The following is a 12580-nucleotide window of genomic DNA, read 5'->3' on the forward strand; positions in this document are numbered from 1 at the left end:
CCTTAGCTGCTGTTTGTAGGGTCATGGGGCTGGAACCTGGAGAAGAAGGAATGTGGGCCTGGGTTCCCAACCAGCCACTGGCAAAGTAGCGCCATTGAGGAGCAGTGAATTGGAAGACTGTCTCTGACACTTAGTACAGAGACACTTTGCTACACACACCCCCCGGAACGAGAAAACTACAGTGACCTGGCTGGTGGGCCAAGCCATGAAAGGCAGCAGTCAAGTCCTGAGAGAGTGAGGGTTGGAGTGAGCACCCCCAAGAAGAGGTGTCAGGCTGGCAGAGCTAATCCCCAGCTGCGGCCATAAGGAGGCGCTCCAGTGGTGAGTAGAGAACCCTGTGTCCCAGGGTTTTGTCCCTGGGTTTGTCCCTGGTTCTCCCTGACCAAAGGGACATTTCCACTTCTCTTATGTCTCAGGGGAGTTGATGAGCCCTACCTACCACTGCACGTCAGCAGAATTTACGCAGGTCATGTCCACACTACTGTCACCACAGAAGGATAACTACGGTGCCATACCGCTGAAAGCCTATAGTGTAGACACAGACTACAGTGACAGAAGGGGTTTTCTGTTGTTATAGGAATTCTACCTCCCCGAGCGAAGGCAGCTAGGTTGATGGGGGCATTCTTCCATTGCTCCAGCTATATCTTCACTGGCGGTGAGGTCAGAATAGGTCTCATGCTCTGAAGGGTGGATTTTTCACAATCCTGAGCGACTGAGCTAGGTCAGCTTAAGTTTTAAGTGTAAACTGGGTCTGGGTAACTTTATGCAGGATTTTAAATTGTATTAACAGGATGAGTCAGCAGATGAGGTTGACAGCCATAGCATGGGCATAGATATCATCACCCTTCTACATCACCCATGTCACGTGGACACACAATCTAAGCTTAAAATACTAAAGAAACTGGTTACAAAGTAGAAAATTCTCACCCTAAATGTTGTTTTAGGCAGATTTCAGAGATTCTTGAAGGCCAGCTGCACTTGCCTGAAGCTTAAAGCTTCAGATATTCCATTCACAGGCTACACAACCTTTTAGTCTGGATTCAGTCCTTCACCCCCCAGTTCAGCCTTTGTTTCTTAGATGTTTACAGCAGTCATCTTGGGCAGGGAGTCCGTGAAGCAGAGAACCCCAGTGATGTCACTCCTCTGCCTCAAATAGTTCTTGCATATGGCAGGAATCCTCTCTCCCAGTTTGTTTCCCACACCCGAGCAGTAGAAAAACACTAGTATTATCATGGAGCGCAGTACCAGGTGACTTGGTCATATGCCCCTTGCAGCCATAACTCAGAGGCTCTTTGCAGCATCCCCAGGAAGGCTCCCTGGAGGGAGATTAGCATCTTCAAAGACCTGTTGTTTTCCCTAATGGTCCTTCCTCCCTCAGCCACCCAGACTGGTGGTATTCTGTCTAGTGGGTGTTCCCCAGGTGTAAACACATGTGTAATAGACGCAAAGACAATATTCCTGGCTTCAGCTACAAAAATGATGCACGCATACAAATAGGATAATCATACTCAGTCAATCATAACCTTTCCAGTGATATGACACATGACCTATCTTGTATAAAACACATCATAGTTATGCCAAAATCATATAACAACGTCTCTATGAAGAATATGAGGCATAGTGTCACCTTTAAATCATCACCTGAGCCCCACTGCCAGAGCCCTGGGGTAGTGGCGGCAGGGCTCTGGCGGTGATTTAAAGGCCCCAGGGTTCTGGACACTGCGAGGAGTCCTGGGCCCTTTAAATCACCGCCCAAGCCCCGGGGTAGCGGTGGCAGCGAGGAGCCCCTGAGACTCCATTGGTGATTTAAAGGGTCTGGAGCTCCACTGCGGTAGCAGTGGCCGGAGCCCCGGGCCCTTTAAATTGCCCCTGAGCCCCGGGGCTCCCAGCTGCCTCTTGATTTAAAGGGCCTGGGTATTTAAAGGCCTTGCCTTTTCCAGTTGAGGCCACGGCCCCTGCTCAGGACTCCAGCGTACCAGTAAGTCCTTTAAGTTACTTTCTCCCCTAGTGCAAGGTCTAGCTACATCAAGGCACAACTGCTCTGGCACAGTTCTGGTGGCTTCTGAAACACAGAAGAGAGTGAAGGCCACTAGAGAGTTCCCAAAGGGATATGACCCATCTCCAGCCCAGTACAGTATTTTGCTTATCACGAACAGTGTTGTATGGGGAAAGAAACAGATTTTTTTGGTTCACAGGCAATTCCAAAGAAATTGGATTGAACCAAAAATGAAATTTTTCAAAAATCAAAAAAAAAATTGTGATATGTTTCAATTCTGATCATTTTTAAACATTTTGATTATTTGAGGAAATTTTGAACCGAAAGATTTTGATCGGAAAACGTTGAAACTAAACACTTCATTTCCCCCCCATTTTTTTAAACTAAAGTAATTCAGCGAAACCAACAGGAATATGCAAAACGTTCTGGCGTCACTGAATCTGCCTTTTTCTCCAAAAAAAAGTTTAGTATGAAAAATTTTAGCAAGCTCTAGTTAAGACCAGTGAGGCTCATCCCATTTCAAAATCTCCTCCATGTGTATCCTTTAAAACAGCAGCGCTGGCTAGTTATAGCTAACCCTGCTCCCTGCATTGAAGAAAAAACAAATTCTTTCCTCATTAAATAAAACAACAAAAATATGTTTATGCAAGTGGAAGACAGGGCCAAGGAGATAATTTGAAGCGCAAGCTGTCCATGGATTAGGAATATGAGATGAACACTGGCAAAACTAATGGACCAGCTTTAAATTCACCAGCGGATTGCTGCAGGGTGTGCTCAGCTCTTAATAGGAGGTATCTCGGGATTGCTTATTGGAAGCAATATTGATTGGTTGATGCTGGTTACTCTTCGCAGTCAGTAAAGCATCACCATAAGTGTTGCATCCTTGGAGGTTTTTAAGAGCAGTTTATACAAACATCTGTATGGGGTGATCCCTGATTCACTACAGAAGAATGTACTAGATGACCTCTTGAGGTCCCTTCCAGCCCTACACGTCTATGATGTACACAGAATAGCCCCATAAGTCCAATAGGTTGGACATATAGGGAGCCTTTCTAGGTTTCTGTAGACAGCCGGGATTTCCATGCTGGCTCATCTCCATCTGCAAGTATATTGTAAATAAAAGCTTCAGATATTCCAAAGGATCATTGCTTTTTTGTTCTCCTTTGACTACATCCGCCTCTTCCTTTCTCTTCATGATCAAGGTCTAGGATGATGCTAACAGCCATATCTCAGGAAACAGTCTCACTTTTCCTTTTCCTTCCCATCTTGTGAGCTTGAAGGCAGGGTGGTTTGAAATGAAAAACAGAAAGATGGAAACACATCGTATCCTCCTCCTTCCACTAAGACCTCGTGGCATGCTTAAAATACAGCATAGTGCAACTCAACATTGGAGAGTATCTCTCCTATGAACTGTATTCCAGGACACTCTAAGATATTAAAAAGAAAAGGAGTACCGGTGGCACCTTAGAGACTAACAAATTTATTAGAGCATAAGCTTTCGTGAGCTACAGCTCACATCCGATGAAGTGAGCTGTAGCTCACGAAAGCTTATGCTCTAATAAATTTGTTAGTCTCTAAGGTGCCACCGGTACTCCTTTTCTTTTTGCGAATACAGACTAACACGGCTGCTACTCTGAAACCTAAGATATTAAAGTAATACTAATGATGTATGTCAGGCATTTGCTGCCCCCTGCTGGAGGCCCTACCATCTTGGCTCACTCCACCCTAAGACATGTCCTGCTGGAAGAGAAGAGCAGTGAGTTCAGACTTCCAGGGGTTTCCTAGAGAGACTTCCCATGATCAGTTGCAGGCAGAACCAGCAAGAGTTGATTCTCCGGTGCCTAGAAGGGCCGGGTGCAGCAGGAGGCCAATCAGGGTCCATCAGGCCACATAAAAAGGACTGGCTGCTTTTAATAGGGGGCCAGTTCTGGGTATCTCCCTCCCCTAACTAAGTAATCTGGCCTGGTCAGAAGTCTAACCTAGATAGTATTTGCCTTGGTTCTCTGTGATGGACTGATGTTTGTATTATGGACTTTAATGCCCACATGGCTACTTTGCGTCTGGTATTATTTTTTTTTCTGTAAAACCAGAGGCAAACCCGCTCCATGGGGCATCAGGCTCAGGCAAATACATTTAAATGGTTAAAGAATTAACAGAACATAAGAACAACAACACTGGATCAGACCAAAGGTCAATCTAGCCCAGTATCCTGTCTTCCAACAGTGGCCAATGCCAGATGCCCCAGAGGGAATGAACAGCACATTATAATCATCAAGTGGTCCATTCCCAGCTTCTAGCAAACAGAGGCTAGGGACACCATCCCTGCCCATCCTGGCTAATAGCAATTAAAGGAACCTATTCTCCATGAATTTATCTAGTTCTTTTTTGAACCCTGTTATAGTCTTGGCCTTCACAACATCATCTGGCAAGAGTTCTACAGGTTGACTGTGCATTGTGTGAAGAAATACTTCCTTTTGTTTGTTTTAAACCTGCTGCCTATTAATTTCATTTGGTGACCTCTAGCTCTTATGTTATGAGAAGCAGTAAATAACACTTCCTAATTTACTTTCTTCGCACCAGTCGTAATTTTATAAGGATAACAAGATTATATCTAGCCGCATCTACATCCTCCAACTGAGATCAGGGCCCCACTGTGTCTTAGGTGATGTACAATCTAAATCAAGATGACAGACAAAGGCAATACTGCTAGGCCCATGATATAAATGGGGAACTGAAGTACAGAAAGGCTCAGTGTCTTGCCCAAGGTCACCAGAGAATCTGTGGCAGAACCAGGAATTGAATACCATGCTCTTGAAGCCTGCTCAGCACTTTAACCATAGGATTGTCCTTCCTAACAGCGGAGCGGGAGAGAGACATTTAGAGGCAGTTAGGAGTGGATGGAGTGAGCCTCTCAGTTGCCCCAGTAAATGACAAACAAGGAAGGGAGTGGTGAGAGGACTTGAACTCAAAGCCAGATCTCCAGCATCCTAGAGAAATGCAGGAAGGCACTAGCCTGTCTTTTCCTGTCACCCTACATCACAAAGTGGGGCCTGCAAAGGGGTCCGTTGCTCACACAAAGATGTTACTTCAGTAGTCAAGGGGTGCGCATGGACCATGGAAGATCTTGGTTTTGGTCCCGGCTCTGCCACAAACTTTGTGGGACCTTGCACGAGCTGCCTGGGCCAGGAGCATGTTGAGTCTCGACTCCACCCCGCATGCACTTGATGGCCTGTGTGCCAAAGCCGAGGTGGAGGCTGGATGCAGTAACCTATTGCGGGCAAAGGCCAGAGCAAGTGGCCAGCTGCCCCACAGGCACAGAAAGGGTGGGGCTTGTGGCTGAGTGGCAGTGCAGTGTACACCCCACCCCTCAAGGGAGAGCCCAAAGGCATTGCCTACTATCGTAGTATGACATGCTACCTAAGGACCTGGTCTCAAGTACCCTCCATTTGCACTCAGTTGAGGGGTCTCGACACCTTCCAGGCACTTTGCAGCACTGGGCCCTATGGAAATGACAGTCCCTTCCCTGGGAAGTTGAAGGAGGAGGCACACCACTTGGGCCCTGTTTTGAGAGTTAAATGGAGCCTACTCCCGTGTGCTCTTGAAATTCACCTTATAGGCATAAAAATGGTTGGCATGACCCCCAGGAAGGCTAGAGTCAACAAGGTGTCATAGGCTACCAGCTTTTTCCACCTGTCCCCATCTCTTTCCAACAGGCTGCAGCCATGCCCCCTCAGGGAACAGTGTCCAGATGCCTCCTCCTTGTTCAGGAATAATAAACACCTCGGCGTCTGGCTCCTCTCAAGGGAGGAGCTGATTCCTGTGTATGTGCGTTTGACTCATTTCCTGTTTTCCTGCAAAGGGAAAAGAGACACCTGGTGACTGGTGGATGCCAACGAGTTGCATCTTCTAGGCTAGGAACCCGGAGGGGAGGGGTTTGCTGGATTGGGCGACTTGGGTTGCCAGTCCAGCTGCCAGAGAAAACAACTGCCTGATCTATTGGCGAACTTGGCAGATACTTAGGAGGTTTGCAACTCATTATATGTCCCAGGGAGTGAGGAATTTTCTTGCTCTCTCACCACCCCGGTTTGCAGCAACAGGTGCTACAGAGCCATGTTGCTCACTGAGATAATGTATCGTTGTCCCTTGCAAATTCATCAGGTGACATGCGCTGGCTTTCCGAGTAAAACAACGCCACCGCATTGCTTTCCCCTACCCCCATCCCTCGTAAAATACCAGTCACGCACTTCTGGAGTCAATTTGAACTCCCATATGTGGAGCTGGGGGAAAGGAAGCATTAATGGGACAGCTATTATTAAAACCCGCCATGTGACTGCAAACAAACGTTCTCGAAATGTTCTGAATAACAGGAGGCCGTCAGTGCCAGCTAATTAGCAGAAATCTAATGGCTTGGTTGCTGGGGCATTTGCCTGAAAATACATTAATAAGACAAAAGGAAATTAAAGCTACGGAAGAGAAAAGGTTCTGGGGATGCAGCCCAGGGCAATTCGAGGAACAAGCCTCAGAGGGCTTAGCAGTAGTGAGGTGTAGCTAACGAGCCGTGGTTAGCATGCCGCTTTCTGATTTCTTCTGTCTGTTTGACCATCGCCGAGGCAAAAGCAAAGAGAAGTGGCAGCGAAGAAGGAAATCTAGAGAACAGAAGACAAGGAACTCTGAAATGCCTCTAAGAAACTGACTTAAGACATCTTGGGGAATAACGCAGCACCTGCCTGGAAACTGGCTGAGATGGATGGAGGAAGCAGCGCAGAGAGAAAAATAAGCCACCACGTTGAAGCTCTAAGACTACTGGGCAGCATCGAGGGGTTAATAGAGGCAGCAATGCTCTGGGGCTTAGAAACCTAGGTTCAACTCTTGGCTCAGTCTTAGTTTTCCTGTGTGACTTCAGGCAAGTCACTTAATCTATCTTGTGCCTCAGTACCCATCTCGGCCAGTGTCCTGTCACTGACAATGGTCAGTACCAGCTGCTTCGGATGAAGGAATAAGAGACACTCTATAGCAGGCACTTGTGCTTGCCCCCCCTCCCCCAGGAAAGTTTCTTTTTCACCCCCTTTCGTTCGAGGTTGGTGAAAGCCCTGAAGCAAAAGGATTTCTGCCCCTCCTTTATCTCTAGTTTGGTTTTAATCCTTACTGTTATGGCTCTGGATAGGCCTGTTATCAGTATAAATGTCTGAACCTTTAAAAAAAAAACATTGTGAATCCTTTTATTGTACCATGAAATCAGCCTGTGGAACTGATTGCCACCAGACATCACTGCAACGAGGCGCTTTGCAGGATTCAAAAAGAGAGAATTCCAGAATTCTTTACTCACTTTTTACACATGGCCAGATCCTGAAAACTTTACTCATGCCCCCCTCTCCCGCAATGCTCCTTCCTTACTCCTGGACTAAATTCTAGAAATGATATTGCAGGGAATAAACCTGTAGTGACAGCGGTGTAGATGGGCCTAATACCAGTAGGTCTTTTCCCAGGTGCTCTTTAAATTCAGTGGATTATGTTGCATCAGCAGCAGCAAAAGTGACACTGAGCCCCAGCTGTAGAACCTTTAGCAGTGGTGACAGTACAGGACTGGAAAGAACCCAGCTTCACTCTCAGATCCCAGGGTGAGTTCATGGCAGTGTCAGCAAAAGAAACAATTTTTTGGCTTGAAAAGTGAGCAAATTTGATCTGAAAGCCACCAAGGAAGAGTAAATATGGAGCCCACGGTGCTTGGAAAGGAAACACTTTGAAAGCACAGGTAGATTATTGGACAACATGGAACTGCACTGGTCTTTGTTGTTTTATGGTTTATTGAGATCATATGTGGTCCCACCTACCCCTTCTAAGTTTCAAGAAGACGTCTCTACCCCTTGCTCCTAGGAAGAGGGGCTCCTTGGGACACCATAGGATGGGTGACAACAGGAGGCTTGCATTACACTCTATGATGGACTTCACCTTCAGACCGTTCAGAAATTGCACTTCCAGCATTTGGATGCTGGTCTGACTGCCAAGTAATATCTTGCAGGAAGTACGTTACACCTGCCATGCCACAATCTGCACAGCCTCGCAGTCAAATTCCCGGGTCAAGTTTATGGGGATGGGTTTTGACCTAGGACACTCTAAATAGTTTTCAGAGTAGCAGCCATGTTAGTCTATATTTGCAAAAAAGAAAAGGAGTACTTGTGGCACCTTAGAGACTAACAAATTTATTTGAGATCCGATGAAGTGAGCTGTAGCTCATGAAAGCTTACGCTCAAATAAATTTGTTAGCCTCTAGGGTGTCACAAGTACTCCTTTTCTTTTTTTCTAAATAGTTTAAGTCCCATCATCTCCTGAAGAGGCCAGCCAGCTCCCTCCCCATGTGATACTCTGGATGAAGTGAGCTGTAGCTCACGAAAGCTTATGCTCTAATAAATTTGTTAGTCTCTAAGGTGCCACAAGTACTCCTTTTCTTCTGGCAGCTCAGATCATCCAAGCTACTTCAACTGACAGCCCTCTCTGGTCTATGTGTGACCGTGCGGAGGGTGAAGGTAGGGAATTCTCAACGCTGGATTTGTGGACTCTGGAACCGCCTTCCAAAAATCCCAGATGTGGGTAGCATGAGGACAAGCCACCAGATTCCTCTGTTCCACTAGGCTTTTTGAAGGGACAGTTGTGGTGGCTGGGTAGGAGGTTAACACTGGGGCCACAATGGAGATCTCGCTGGTATCAGAGGCATTAGGGGTGGGGTGAGGAATGGGACTGGGTTATTGAATGCCTGCTCCAGATATTTGTAATAATTGTTCATAAGCTAAGACCAAACTTTTCCAACTTGGGAGATCAAAGCTAGGCCCCTCAATTCATATGAGGCAGGAATAGACCTGATTTTCAGAGTTACCAACCACCCAGCAACTCCCATTAACTTCATACAGGAGCTGTAGATTCTCAATTCCTCTGAAAACTCAAGCTTGCTTTGTTCAGGAGCTTAAATACGGAGTCAGGAATGTAACCGTAAGCATCCAAGTTGGAAAATATTAGCCTAAAAAAGGCTCCTATAACAATGATGTTTGCTCTATTCTATTTCAGAGGAATTAATTTTCCAGCTATGGATGCAAGAATCTTTAGATCCAGGGGCTAGAAATTGCATACAGCCTCATTGTGCAACTGGGCTCAGGCACTGAATTGATCTGAACCTCAGTCTCCCTATCTGTAAACAACATAGGGGTGAAAATAGTATCTACCTATTTATGTAAAGGGCTTGGAAAACTTCAGACTCAAGGAGTTGCCTCCTGGGACATAAGTCCACAGTGAATTTGCTGAGAATAATTCTGGAATGGAAAGATGCTGAATAAAGGTATGTGCCAAAATCTACTGAACTCCCTGTAAGTCTTTCTGTGGAGTTTTGGATCAGGCCTTCTATTTTCATCCAGATGAAAGTACCTTTGACTTTAATAGCTGAGGCCTAATTTTTCCCACCACAGCATGTATAACACCAGTGGCGGAGTGGCTCATCACTGGTGGGGATTGAACCTGGGATATCAAGATTTGAATCCATGAGCCGCCCTTACTGCCAAAGCGAGAAGACCCACCTCCCTTAAGGTGTGTCTCCACTGGAAATGCTGCAGAGGCACAGCTGTAGCCACTTATCATGGTGACGGGAGGGGTCCTTCTGTCACGGTAGTGAATCCACCTTTCCAAGAGGCAGTTGCTAGGTCGGCAGAAGAAATCTTCCGTCGACCTAGCGGTATAGCATAGACCAGCCCTTGGCAGGCTCATCAATCTCAAGCTGGCACTAGCCCCTGCCTACTATATGCATGGTTTACACATGCCACCCTCCCTGCCCAGCTCGGGAATCAAACCGGTAGCCTCCCCCTCCCATGGATGCTGCAAATCCAGGCTCTTTCCTCCTTGGCTGCAGGACCAAGCGTGCTGCTCCCTTCTACCCAGGCAAAGGCTCTGCTTTCTTTTTCCACCTCCGCAAGTCCCGACTGACAAAGGCTCCCCTCAGCAAGCTGCACAGCAGCCCCCAGCCAGGAATGTCATTACGACAGGGCCTTTAAAATAAAGCAGGGCATGCAAAAATGTGATGACTTGTCAAACCTGCGGGCTGCAAGGTGTTTAAGGCATGAATTTCCTCTTAATGAAGCCTCGCTAAGAGAATATTGCATTCGGCCTTGACTGCGGGCGATGATGTATCCCCAATTTATGGCTGTCCCCTAGCGTTTCCCAGAGCGAAGAAGGGGGTAGGAAAATAGCAGCACAAGGAAGGGCTTGTAAAATTGCTGCCATTCAAGCTGCTGCCTGGCCCCGGGCCATATCTGTCAAGATTTTTCACAGCCTTCGGGTGCAGCCCTGCTGGGCGTGAACGCTGATTAGATGTGGAACTGGTGCCAATTTCCTCTTGGGGCGCATGGTCCATAGCTGTCCTGGGGGTGGGGGCGGAGTGTGTGTGCGTGAGGGGGAGGGGAGTTGTTTGGAAAGGTTGCAAAGGAGCTGGTTAATCCATGTTTACTGCCCTCTCCGGAAGTGTCCCCTCCACTCTCTCTGACCCAGCACTTGGAAACAATGGCCTGAGCTTTCCAGCTGAGGATGCTGGAATTGGCATTGCGGGGAAGTGGAGATGCATTTTCGATTTCTCTGCAGAATGGGGAAGTGATGCTATGCTTGGTCATCAGAAGTGCATGAGTCACTGCCTATCGACCTGGGCTGCTGCTAGCAAATGTGGAGGTCTCTGCAAACCCCGTCACCTGGGTGCCCCCACCTGCAAGGCTCAAGATTCAGGGGTCCAGCTTCCATCCTGCTCCTCCGTGATGGTTCTCGGGGTACTCAGGACTGAATCACCTTGTTATCCCCTGCCTCCAGCATGAGAAAGTTTGCCCGTAGTGGCTGGGCAGTAGCTCCCTAACATCACCAGCCTTTCAGCCACTCAAGCATTCACCTCTGGGTTATGCCAGCCCTGTCTTCCCCTTGCAGGTTAACAAGAGGCGCACCCCAGTCCCCAAGTCCCTTTGAATCATTCCTCGGTGATCTCCAGCCCCGACGCTGGCTACACATAGAGGTCCCAGATCCTCTGTCCCAAAGGTGCAGTGCACCACAGTTCACCAGCGTACCTTAAATCACCAACCCTGTGTAACACACAGCACTCGTGAGCACTTAAAATAAAGCAAAAGGAGTTTCTTTAAGAAATACAAGAGATTCCATGAGAAGCAAGAGGAAGCGACAGAAACAAACAGTTACAACACAAAACAAAATCATCAATGCCAGCTTGGATCTACAGTTATTCATAGTTACCTTTCTCATTTAGTAAAGTAGGGTTCCCCCCGCACAATCTGTTGCAGAATTGGTTGGCTTCCCAGGAACCAGGATCCAATTTTGCCTGATGTCTCCCCAAGACGAAGTCTCCTCAGTGAAAAGATTCACAGTGCCTCCCGCACTGCTGTCTTATACTGAAACAATCTTTGTTTCTAGTCATAGGCAGGGCAAAGTGCTGTCTGGTTATAATGTTCTTTTCCCTTCCAGAAGCTTTGATTGCCTCTGACTTTTCATTGAAATTCTTGGCTAAACAGTTGTGCCTTTGCATTGCATCCCCGGCTCAACAGGCCGGGATGACAATTCTCTCCTGTCTATATGGGAGATCACTGAGGCATATTGTCCCCAGGTGATTAACTTTTATTCCATAAAGCATGCTTTCAGTATAAATACATTATACCTTAAATAGTACCCGTACATACATCTTGTAATGATTAGGAATTTACGAGCTTTCTGTAGATGCCTTACATGTTACTCCTTATGGCTACATATCCTGTAAGACATGTGTTTGTCAGGTGTGAAACAAGCATTGTTTGCCAAGAACAGGGGACCCTTTGCCAAGAGATGTCTGTGTGACAGCCTCTCAGCTGCCATTCACTAGTTTAAAGCCACTTTTGAGCCTTCCTCATTTTGGGTTGTTCTGGAGGCAGGATTGGCCACTGGAGTAAATTAGAGCAACTCCAAGGCTGCTCTAAGTTATAGCTGCCCTATGGTCATAGACTCCAAAGGAGCTGTGAGAGGGGATACTGTTGTACACTGCTCCTCTCTTAGGGGGAGGAATTCCCCTTATCCACAGGAGTGAGGGTGAAACCTGCCCATCTGTGGGCCTGAATATGGGACTTCCAGTTCTACAACCATGATTAAGCTAAAGGATCAACTGACAATAAGAGATGCAGAAGTAGATTCAGAAACCTCTAGATATAGTTCAGCCACTAGAGGAGGACAAAGAGCTACCCAAGGCAAACATGGGTCATATGTGCTATTATTCAGCGGTACTCAGCCACACCCATGGCATTTCTCGAGCTCATCCAATGGACAGGGCTGGTTTGATTTTCGGTAATAACGGCCGCTGGTCCCTCCCCTCACACACACACACACACACTCGCTAATGAGGGGGCAATAACTGGAGCAGAGTGGCTGCTGATCCTGCTATGCCATGCAATTACACCCTGATTTTCATGAGTCCACTCTGAACCCTAGAAGCTGAAACCCTACAAGTTATGTAGGAACCGTAACACACTGCGGCAGCTGGAGGGCGAGGTGCTGTGATGCTGTGTCAGTGTGCAATGGTGTGATGATAGC

This window comes from Dermochelys coriacea, chromosome 2 (assembly GCF_009764565.3).
Source record: "Dermochelys coriacea isolate rDerCor1 chromosome 2, rDerCor1.pri.v4, whole genome shotgun sequence".
Classification (NCBI taxonomy): Eukaryota; Metazoa; Chordata; order Testudines; family Dermochelyidae; genus Dermochelys; species Dermochelys coriacea.